Below are 13249 nucleotides of genomic sequence, written 5' to 3' on the forward strand. Positions count from 1 at the left end.
TCTATATAAATATTTTTCAATGTGTTTATAAATTTAACTAATCTTAAAAAATTAGGAAAAAATATTAATTTCAATTGTTTCATATATACATTTCTTTCATGTAATTGGCAAGAGTCCATGAGCTAGTGACATATGGGATATACAATCCTACCAGGAGGGGCAAAGTTTCCCAAACCTCAAAATGCCTATAAATACACCCCTCGCCACACCCACAATTCAGTTTTACAAACTTTGCCTCCTATGGAGGTGGATAAGGGTTTGTCTGCAAGTTCCTTGAAAGGACAAATCTCAGCTCTTTCTGTTTTATTTCACAGAAAGATTGCTATACTTCCTGATATTTACTGTTTTGTACAGGCTTTAGTTCATATTAAGCCTGTCATTAAATCAATTTCTCCTCCTTGGAGTCTTAATTTGGTTCTGAAAGCTTTACAGGCTCCTCCATTTGAGCCTATGCATTCTTTGGACATTAAACTACTTTCTTGGAAAGTGTTGTTCCTTTTGGCTATCTCTTCTGCTAGAAGAGTTTCTGAGCTATCTGCTCTTTGTTGTGAGTCTCCTTTTCTGATTTTAATTGGAGGTTATTTTAAAGAATAATAATAAATACATTTTATTATAACCCTGGTATATACACTGGCATATTATCTGGAGGCACTGCAGAAAGATTATTATCTTTATTACATTGATATAACATGTTTTGTAGTAAAATGTATTATTTAAAAAAAAATATATAATTTTAAAATTATTTTTTTTTCCGTTGGTAAAAATTGTATTAGCATTTTTAATTAACCAAATACTAAGACAAAATAATAATGTCTGTTGCTAGAAGTGAATAAAATCAATCTGTACTCAGTGTTGAAATATATTCCCCAAAATTACCCCTCACTAAGGGTGATGTCCTTAAAATGGACGTCATAGGCCACATTAAAAATAGGTGTAAGATTGCGGGTGATTTAAATGATTATATGGATATGCTTGCAATTAAGGCCAAAAATATTGCTATTGATAATGGAAGGTGGAATGAAAAAAGTGAATTGTTCCAAGAATTATTAAAAAATTAATCAATGCAAAAATCTCATAAAACGGGATGAACTAATACTCAAATCCTGGCCTCTTGTAATATGCATTATTGATGAAATGTCCACACACTTTATAGAAAAGAAATTGCAAATACAGGGGCTAGAAGATGATATTCGCTCATCACGCAAGTGCGAAGAGAGTTTAGAAATGGCCGAAAATGAAATTGTTACATTTAAACGAGACATGGTCACCTTAGAAGAGCATAACCAAGATTTAAGAGCCCAAATAGAACATTTAAAAAGACAATCTTGCCATAATGAAACCCCCTCTATTAGCAATGAGGATAATGCAGGTATTTTAGAAACCCTAAAGGACTTATGAGAAGTGAATTACAGAACTTTATGGAAGAATTTAAACACAGGTCACTGATCGGCTCAGAGATAAACTTCCCACATAGACAGTCACCTAATGTTTTAAATTCAGGGAACTGCTGCACTTCAGAGGGGGAGGACAGTAATTATAGTGAATCAGAGGGTGGAGCCAGCTACCCAAATAGCCCCCATAATGCTAATATGCGTAAGGGATCTCCCCATAGTAGAAGGGCAGATAGGGACCGCTCCAACCCTAACAAGAAGGTCCCTCGGAAGACCCAAGATGCGTCTAATAAGATATATGGCATACCTAAAATAACTACTTTCCTAAATGGTGCAGTACCTACATTTTCCAAAAAGGGAACCACTTCTATAATTGACCACTTAGAAACTTATGAGAATACTTTATCTATAATGGATGTTAATAGTGAGCAATCAAAAATTTATTTTCTGCCCTGGGTATTTGAAAATGAGCATAACAAATTATTTGCTTCACTAAAGGATATGAATGTTCATTCATAATTTGTGAATTTATTTTTTTAAGCACTGCCCTCACACATTAAAATAAATCTGGCTAGAGATTTTGGTGAGAACTGCTCATTGGACTGGCTGATCAAAGAGAGTACAAAGTTATACTCTATTCAGCAGTCCAATGAACAGAGGGTTAAAAGGGAAACAAGGCCCAGCCAAAAAATTGTGGCAGAAATTAGGGTGTCACCTAGCCCCCTAAACTTAGAGTCTAAAAAGAAAATGTATGCGGAAGTAGCCCGAGAAAACAGGCCTTCCCTACAAAGTTTTAACTCTGCCCCTCCCCCATCAAGGGCAGAGGCACAGAGAGAATATACTCAAAATGGGGGGCATACTCAGATAAATAATTGTCCCCAAAGCCCACAAGATAATTGGTATCCCCGTAAAAATAAATACCAAAAGTGGCGAAAATACTTTCAGGGTAATCAGACACCCCAAGTAAATAGTGCTCCCCAAGACATTAACGCTGAAGAAGTTGAACCCCAAAGACAACCATGTCAAAATAGAAATAATAGCTATGATTCTGAGGGATCCCAAGGATCTAGGAATCAGTACCCTGAGACATCACAAAATCGGTTCATGGGTAGAAATAGCTTGTCCAATCAAGTGGGCCAACTCAGTACGCAAGTAAGTCAATTATGTACACTATTTACTAATATGAGTTAAGCTTTGATGGCTCAGCACCCTAGTAATCCATTTTTATGGGTACAGCCAGTGGCCAGCAGTGGGCCACAGGCACAGTCATAAATATTGCGGTATTACCTGAAGGAGAGGGGAGAGATATACCAAATTAAATGATAAATGTCAATAATGGTACTAATCATGTTCTCTCCCTAAAGCCGAGAAACAGACATTTTATCTGTGATGACAAGCAACCTCAGCCGGGAAGCTCTAACAAACCTCTTCCTTTGCAGTTTTCCACTAACCTTATTCCCACAGATGCAGTACACAGGAACCCTGTCAACCCTATTACAGAGGAAAGGACTGGTAAGAATGAAAATTCTTCTGCATCAGGTAACATGGCGGATTTAGGTAACTCGTGGCAAAGCCCACAATTGTGTAATCATGCTAATTTTATGTGTGAAATAGTAGATTTAGAATAGTAGAAACTGCAGGGAGGTATTATGTATTAGCTGAGCTCCAGGATTCAGTTGCTAACCCTATCATGGGATTAATTGATACTGCATCTCAGGCAACTATTTTATCCCACAGATACTACACACAGCTAAATGAGCTAACACCCCACAAACCTAAGATAAAAGAACTTGATGGTTCAATAATAGGTGTTGGGGTGACTCTCTCAAAGTCTACGGTACGGCATGTTTAAAGCTAAAACTGGGGAACAACGTAATAAGACTCTTTTTCACTATAGTGGATCTGCCAACCAATCGCTTAATAATTGGTAGTGATCTCCTGAAGCGATTAAGCACCATAATTGATTGCATAAATAATGTAATTTTGTCACAAGTAAAAAGGCCTATTAATTATGAGCGGTCCGGTATATCTTGCACCAGACATAACTGTCACATGGTGGAAGAGAAACCAGATGCTGTGGAGATTCATTTCAGGAATAACTCTGTACCTGAAATCACTATCCTACAAATAGATGATCAGACTCCCTTAAGGAGCTCTGATGGTAATACTTTTAAAAGCGACGGTGATGTATTAATCATATCTCTCCACAAGGGGGATGCTAAGTACCCTAAAGGGGGAGATCATTCTCAATTCCTCGCAGAAATTGAGAAAGCTAAGGATGATCTATTGATCCCTATGCAAGTGCATGACCTTGGAAAAACCAAGTATGCCAAATTGAGCTTAAAACAGGAAGCTAGCTATATAAGTGAAGGCTTTTTAGCACAGATCGCTGAACCTAAATTTATTAAATATCTTTCTCCCCAAGACCACTGTGTCCATGGCCTGGATAACAGGTCTGAAAGCTATAATGTCACAGCTAAATGTTTATTATCTATCTCTACAGGTAATAAATCAGCAAAGCACCTGTTTTTAGTTTTAAATACTCCCCATAATCAAATATATATTGGCAATGATCTCTTACATAGATATGCCATACAAATAGATTTGATTAACCTTTGCCTCTGGAGCAGGTTAAAGGGGGACCCTGAAGTATTTCAGTATAAAAAATACAGCCCTGAAATCAAACCAGCAAATGCCATATGCTGTGAATATGCAGGTATCTAATGATGTTGCAATCCCTGCTGGACCTGATAAATTCCTCTTATCCTTACAGTTAAATAGAGGTCAGAAATTAAAAAATTCTGAAACACTAATATGCATCTCCCATAGAATGCAAGATATGGGTATAACAATGACCCATACTCCTATGGTAAATATTGGGACTATTCCAATACATGTTATTGTGCATAACATGACCCCACAGGATATCACCTTATCCAAGGGCACTACCATAGGATATGCACTGGAATCAAGTTTTTACACTTTTGGATTCCAGAATAATGTAATTGGGCTAATACCTGAAGGATACTTAACTGAAGAACAGTTAATAGAACAATCCTTTGCATCTATGCCAGAAGGATTATTTACAATTCAGTCTATTTATCCCTTCAGTTCAAAGGAAGGCATCTGTAAAATTGAAGAAGCCTCCCTAGTATTTGATCAGCTGATCAAAGAGCAAGAATACCCCGGTACCCAGAATCATGGGTTAATGTAACTTCTAATCAAGGGGATCTCACCTCTAGGTTGGAAGATGCCTATGAGATAGGACAGCCTGAAATCTTTCCAGGATTTCAGCGATTAGTTGAAGAGCAAATCTCCTTAGCTAATGGCTGTTCCAATGATGAGCAACGCCAACAGCTGACGGAGTACAAGGGTATTTTTGCTAGGGATTCTTATGACTGTGGCACTGCAGACTTGCACATTGCAAGAATCCAAACAAATCCCAATTCACTACCTGTCTTTGTTAAACAATACAGACTTCCTTTAGCCTCATATGATTCTCTTGCAGAAATCATAAGGAACCTGGAAGAACAGGGTATCATCAGACAGGTGCACAGCTTTTACAACAATCCTATTCTAGGTGTTCTTAAGCCCAATGGACAATGGCGTTTGTGTGCTGACTTAAGACAGCTAAACAAACGAGTGTACATGTCTGGCTGGCCTGTGCCATACATTGACCAGTGCCTAGCACAGATGCAGGGATCTAAAATATTCACTGCCATTTATTGTGCACAAGGATATTAGACCATAAAGGTACACGAGGAAGACCAATATAAGCTCACATTCTCATTCCAAAAGGTCCAATATGCATTCCAAAGGCTTCCATTTGAATACATAAATTCAGGACATGAATTTGCTGTATTCATGCATAAGGCTATGCCTGATGCACTGGAAAGGGGGACCTTATCCCTTACCTTATGTTGCTGATGTTTTAATCAAAAGCACAGACTTTGAAAAACACATCACAGAACTTAAACACATCCTCAGCCAACTTAAAAGGGCAGGTGTCAAATTATCCCTACATAAAGCTCAATGGTGCTGCACTTGCGTATACTTCTTGGGACATGAAGTTACTTCTGAAGGGTTAAATCCTCAGAAGAAAAAGGTGGAAGCTATAATAAATTCTAAGAACCCAACTAACTTAAAGGAATTAAGATCATTCCTGGGTATGACAAATTATTCTCTCAAACGTATTGATAATTATGCAGAATTAGCTAAACCACTGCTACTTCTTCTAAAGAAGGACGTAAAATGGCACTGGAGTGAGGCTCAAGAGACTCAGAGAAACTCACTCAAGCACCTTGCTTTACATACCCTGAAGGGGGTAAACCTTTCTACTTAGAGACAGGTTACACAGATATAAGCATGAGTGCTGTTTTATACCAAAAGTATAATAATTTAAGCAAAGTCATTGCTTATGTGAGAAAAACTCTATCCCCAGTAGAAATAAAATTTAGTGTTTGCGAAAAATCCCTCTTATCTACTGTATGGGCTCTACAAAATTTCTGCAACTATATACAGGGCGAGAAAATTATTGTAGAAATGGCCCACCAGCCTTTGCTATATATGCAAAGTGAGAGAATAAGAGATGGGAATCTGTCTAATAGCAGCATAACAGCTTGGACTCTTTCCTTACAAGGCTGGCCTTTAGAAATTCACTATAAGCAAAACAAAAAGAATCCAGTTGCCCAGGAGCTTGCTAAGCTCCACGACTGTACTGCTAAGGATCATGGGGAAGAGTTATTAGAAGATGATTTCCTGAAGGAACAATTGCTTTCCCCATATAAAATATACGAGGACCATTGTCAAACATTACCTTGGGTATATGTTGATGGTTATTCTTACCATGCCACTATTGAAAATGAGCGCAGATTAGTCGCCGGCATTGGTATAACTTGGGCAAATGGATTCCCAAATATTTCTGTAGGTTTCAACATTTGTCTGAGATCCAGTCAAGTAGCAGAACTAACTGCTGTTCTAAAAAACATTGAAATGGCTATTGAACAAGGTATCCATATATTTGTGATCATTACTGACTCAAATTATGTGTGTAGAGAAAAAGTATATATTGGCACTGTGAATAATATGCTAAGGAGATAAAGATCAATGATCTTGGTGCTGCCCTTTATGTAACAGTATTTAAACAACAAGGATGGGGAAAAGGGGACAAGAAAGGGATTAACTAGCACTCTTTCCTATTACTGAGGTAACTAGGCTGAATATATCAGCTCACAACAAGTGTAAATAAAGTTCCTTTAAAAATCAAACTTTAATATTAAAATTGCAAGACCGGGTGAGTGAACTACCCTATATTGCAGCATACACCTCTACCTATAACCTCTAAAAACAAAGATAGTAATAATAGACTAGAACCTCTGTATACTATCCCCCTGTATTCCTGTCCGATAGCTGGAATCGTCGACTTCAGGTGCCAGAGATAGTAAAATCAGCGGTCTAGCTAAATATACGCACAAATGGGTTTCGGCCTTTAACACGGGCCTTTTTCAATGTGTATCTTGTAATCGTGACAAACCGATTGCCGAAGACTTAGGGCTTTTAAATTGTGCACTGCCGAAATTGGACCAATCAGAAGGCGGAATCCAATTACGCCTCCAAACTAGCCTATCAGAATAATTCTACCTCCATGCTTTAGAGGTGTGCTCTAATATCCAATACAACGTGCTAAGACGTTTAACTAGTAATTGCTTACTTAGAAACCACGCCTTTATGCTTCTTACCTTTCATTGGGAGCAGTATTTGTGGGGGTTTATTATCCTAAGAATTATGTTTACTACTGGCGATATTGCTAATACAATCTGCAGTGCTCATAATAAGTACTTTGTGCATATGGTAAACTATGTCATGCACCTCATATTGTACAGTATATGACTTGACATACATAGAATCAATTTATCCTTAGATCACGTACCGTTTGGATTACGAAAGGGAATTTTTTACCAATACAAGTTACATAATGCAGTAACTGATTCCTATTGTCACGAGTCATAGCTATAGTGATATATTATCCTCCATATATATCTAATCCCATTTATGCAAATTTATAACATACTGAGCTGAAGCTCATTCTATTGTTATTATTAATGCTGGGATATTAGTCATTGGAAAAATACACTATATTCGGGGTGCATGTCATAGTTTTTAATTTTCCATTTAGTATAATATTTGTTGGAGCAATTAATCAACCTCATTATATTGATCAGGAATAGTGGCAACGCATTATTAATATAAGTAAAAAATCAGCACCATAGAGGCAACACTGAATATGTTTTATGAAAAGTCAATAATAATCCGATGATTACAATATATTTACATATGTTTATTATGTGCGTAAACTAAACGCATTTTAGATGTTACAAATCTTCAATACACTTCAAAATCCTTAGATGGACACTATATTGAGATCTGCATTTTTAAAATGCCTCTGTTTACTTAACAACATAATATCTCATCAGTGAAGTCTAAATGTAGTAACAAATATTATCCATGCCACATATTCGTCTGTAGATAATAAAATTTCCACAGCTAGATACTAAGGTCAGTATAGAGATTGCTCCTATTTCATGTATTATTCTACAGTAAAACCCCCAAAAAATTATTTTCATTCGTGCCATAAGGCATAACAGATTGTAATTTAAAAATCCATCTGGCCTCTTTCTTTAAAAGTACTTGCTCAGTATCACCCCCTCTAATACCTGGCTTATATGAGTCTAAGCCCTAACATTTGAATGAGCTTGTGTTGCCATTATGGCTTAGTAGAAAATGTGTAGCTACACTAGTAATCTTTTTCTTATTTTCCACGTCTTTACATGCAGTCCTGATATTGCTTAAATGTTCTATCATTCTAGTGTCCATGGATCTAGTAGTCATGCCCACATAAAACAAATTGCAGCTGCATGATAAGCAGCATATCACATTCGTTGTTTTGCATGTAATGTGACTATTTATAGTCCATTTCTTCGCAAATCTATCAATGATTGTCTTTTTCTTTACCATGTGCTGGCATACCTTGCAATTTCCACATGCTATCGAGCCCTTATATAAAGGTGATTTTTTTAGCGTTTCTATCGAAATGGCTGGTCGTTAGACAATCATTGAGATTGCTAGATCATCTATATGTGAACAGAGGCTTCATTGGGATCACTGACTGCAGTTGTTCATCGGCTTGTAATATATGCCAATGTGTACGTAGTATGTGGTTGATTTGTTCACTCTGACTTGAGAATGTAGAAATAAACCTGAGGGGGTTAGTGTTCTTTACTTGTTTAGGGGTTAAAAGCTCAGCTCTGTTTTTATTTAGAGCCTTGTGATATGCTCTTGCGAATGATTTTTTTAGAATAGCCTCTTTGAAGAAGCCTATTTCTAAGTTCCAATGCTGCTGCATTGAATGATTCCACAGTGGTGCAATTTTTACGTAGACTAAGATATTCACCTACTGGTAAACCTTAGACAGTATTAGGATGATGAAAGCTGCTGGCACATAGAATGTTCTTTGTGGCCGTAGGCTTTCTATATGTGTCAGTTACTAGGTGATTATCTTTTTTTTCTGAATAACTAGATCCAGAAATTCTATTTTGTGTTCATTAGTTGCCATCGTGAGAAATAGACCAAATGGATTCACATTTAGCAATTTTATGAATTCTTGCAGAAGGTCAATGGGGCCATCCCAGACAAAAAAGATATCTATATATCTGGACCAGTGGTAGATACACTGGGTGTAGTGCTTAAGGGTCTCATGAAACACAATTGTTTCATCCCACCAGCCCAAATATATATTTGCATACATGGGGGCACTAGTGTAGCTACACATTTTCAACTAAACGATAATAGCAACACAATCTCATTCAAATGTTGGGCTTAGAATCATATAAACCAGGTATTAGAGGGGGTGATACTGAGCAAGTACTTTTAAAGACAGTGGCAAGATGGATTTTAATTTACAAACTGTTATGCCTTATGGCCTGAATGAAAATAAAAAAAATGGGTCTTTCTGTAGAATAATACATGAAATAGGAGCAATCTCTATACTGACCTTAGTATCTAGCTGTGGAAATTTTATTATCTACAGACGAATATGTGGCATGGTTAATATTTGTTACTACGAAAGAAGGAGGGGTAGAAGGAGCGCCACAGAGAGGCTTTAGTACATATAAAATAAGAACTTAGCGATCAGGTGGGGACTGAGCAATAGGGAGGTGGAATAACAGTGGATTGAGTATAAAAATTATTGTTCCATCCCAACCTATACGTCCCTATACAGTGAATTAAATTTTGACCAGTAATAAAATAACTCAGGAGGCGTGTGTTATAAATCTATTCAATTTGATTCTTTTACTGAAAGATAGTAGAAAGCTGAGTTTTTAAAGGACACAATTTGGGTACAATAAAATAATAAGCACAATGTAAAAACAAATAAAAACTGCAGAGCTGATTTACCAGCCAGTCATATAGCAAAAATGAAATGACGCTACAAATATCAGTGTCTGTGTCGTGTAATGGGCAAAGTGAGTGGGAGTCTGTAAAGAGCTATGTTAATAAAATAAGATGTCAGTTAATTGATCTTTGATATGAACAGGAATTTAATTGGTCTAGCAGCCTAAGGTGGCAAATGTGATATAAAATGGTATCTTAAAATGTAAAAGGCAACATGTATTAAGTTAATAGTTAAGGATATTAAAACAGTGAAAGAACAAAATTGCCAAAAAATTGGTGAACTATCAGTGGAGGGGAAAAAAAAGGAGTTATATTAGTATTAGTATTAGTATTAGTAAATATTAGAAAGCATCAAAAGGGGGAGAGATGATTATCTCCTGCTTAAGTAAATGTAACAAATTTACATTAACAGTATAAACTGTTATGTGATTAGAAAAAAGAACGTTATACGGAAGTGTTCGAAAGATATATAATAAGTGAAAATAAAAAGAAATGATTTTCTACTTAAATCTGATAAGTGCACAGTGATACAATATTTGACAAATAGTGATCACAGGTGGATTGGCCAATCCAATACAATTATAAAACATATATACAATAAAATGTCTCTAATGAGTAAACGCTTTCAGAGAATATATATCTAATGTATCAGATTATGTCTGACTAAGAACACACACAAATAAGTGCAAAATAGCAGATGCGATCTCTTAGATCAGTACAGTCATACGAAAAACGGACGTTTAGGAAAATGTCTTTAAAGTCTTTAATTTCCAAAATGTAGAAAGCTGTATGGTTCAGATGATGATTTTATGAACAATTTGTATATCCAAATGGTGAGGACAAACAGTTCTTAGTGGAGCATCCAATAAGAAATTTAAGCAAAAGTCTGCACCTATAAACCTGTGAAGGAAAAAAGAGAACAAAATGTGGCAGGCAAAAGAACTGGTCTGAGCAGATTAGGAAATAGGCTCACCTATCAGTAGCGGTTATACGGGCTGGTAAATCGGCGGTGTTTCGAGAGTTTGTCTATGCGTTTCAACCTCTTAACGAGGTCTATATCAAGACTAATACCAGCTACACAGTTCTACTAGAATTTAAAGTATCCGACAGCCTATGGCGTGTAGGGGGTGTGGCTTAGAATCGCGCCAAGTATTTTCCTTAGATCAAAGGTAGGAATATCAGTCCTTGATTAATTTGCGGCCATATTAGAAGTGGGTAAAGGTAAGGGAAGGAGCCGCTCGTGACGATAGAATGGTTCAAATAAATTAATTTCAATCCTTGACAGATATAAAAAATGAGCAACGGTAAGGGTAAATAGTCGCTCATATCGGCATTATACGGCGGACTCTAATTTTGGGATATTTTAAATACACTGTATAGGGATAATTTAACTACAGCCCAAATTTCAAAAGTGTCTACAGTAGGTGAAATTATAAAAAATTGCACAGTCAGAGTTAATAGATAACATAAAGAGGAAATAAATATACATATACATTAGAGATAAATCGGTTTTGAATGTAATGTAATTTTACTGCCTATCATGAAACGGATATATAATATGTCCATCAATGAATGGTGATATAAGTCAAATAAGACCTAACTCGGAATTAATCAAATTGCACAGACAAAGTTAATAGATAACATAAAGAGGAAATAAATATACATTGGAGATAAATCAGTTTGGAATGTAATATAAAAATACTGCCTAAGATGACGCGGACATATAATATATCCATAAACTAATAGTGATATTTGTCAAAAAGGAAGGTTTGATTCTATATACAGGTAATCGCTTGGATTATGAAACTAAATAATATAATTTACTAAATTGTATTTTAGATATGTATTAGAGTAGTATGGATGATACAGGTTTGTCGACCCACTTGTCAAGATGGGTTGAAAAAGGATAACTGGAATATCAGAATACAGATGAATTTGACTAAGTCCCTGATGATGTAAAAAACTTTATTACTTTTTTATTACTTTTTAAATATTATTATATTATTATATTGCTTTCAATATAAGGACTGGGAGTGTAAGCTATTTGATCTTTAATAGCTTCTATTATGACAGTTACTCCATCTTTATAACTTTTATTTAGGATTGAAGAAGGTGTGCTACTTCAAATTTGACATTTAAGCCCTTGGGATATATAGTATCCATTTCGAAGATCCATTTATACTCAGCTTTAAGAAGCTTTTTCTCAAAGTCTCCCCTTCTCCAATCTTTTTCGACTATTTGTAGACCCATATATTTCATCATTTTTGTGTCGCCATTATGTTTTTGAGTGAAATGTTTGTAGAGGGGGACATCAGTATTTTTACCTTCTATTTTAAGTAGATGTTCTCTAATTCGGTCTCGTAGTGGCCGGTTGGTTTGTCCTACATATTGCAAACCACAAGAACATTCAAGGAGATAGACGACACATTCGTCTTTACATCTTATCATCTGACTCAGTCTAAATTTTTTTTTGTAGTGAAGGACTGGAGAGAGTTCTTTTTAAGACCATGTTTGCAAGCCTTGCATTTAAAACATGGATAAAATTATTTTAATCAATCTCCTTGAACTCCTGTTACCATACTTAATTTCTTCAGTTTCATGACACTAGGTGCTAAAATTTTAGATTTAGTTTTTTCCTATAGATGAAGTGTGGGTTCTCACTTATCTTTTCACCTATAATGTCATCCTCCTTTATTATGTCCCAATTTCTCTGAATTATTCTCTCAATTTTGTATTTGTCTTGGGTGATGAAGGAGACGTCCAAGATCTCTTGGTTGGTCAATTGCTCTTTAGTTTTATATTTTTATAGAGAATTTCTTTCTATTTTATCCACTTCTTCTACAATGTTATTGACCTCACTCATATTATAGCCTCTCTCTTTGAAGCGTTTGAGTAGTATTTTGGACTGGTCCTGCCAATCTTTATTATTTAAGCAGTTTTTCTTTACTCTCAAGAGCTGTCCCTTTGGTATGTTCTTAATCCACTTGTTATGATGACAACTCTTTTGATGTAAGTAATTGTTGCAATCAACTGGTTTAAAGTATGTGGATGTGTTGATGGTACCTTTTGTATGAGTACATCTTGAGGTCTAAAAAGGTTATTTGTTCACTTGAGTATTAATATGTGAGCTTCAAGTTGGTCGTACTTTGGTTCATCACATGGAGTGTATGTTCCAGATAGCTGATGCTTCCTCTCCATATCATCAGAATGTCATCTATATATCTGCGATAGAGGACCAAGTCCGCACCAGCTGGGCAAGAGTCCCAAAATATGGACTCCTAATGGCCTTTATATAAATTGGCATAGCTGGGTGCAAACTTGGTCCCCATCGCAGTTCCACACACTTGATTGAACTGGAACTGCGATGGGGATTTTACCTTAATTCTGATTGGCTGATAGAATTCATC

The sequence above is a fragment of the Bombina bombina genome, chromosome 6 (assembly GCF_027579735.1).
Source record: "Bombina bombina isolate aBomBom1 chromosome 6, aBomBom1.pri, whole genome shotgun sequence".
Taxonomy (NCBI): Eukaryota; Metazoa; Chordata; class Amphibia; order Anura; family Bombinatoridae; genus Bombina; species Bombina bombina.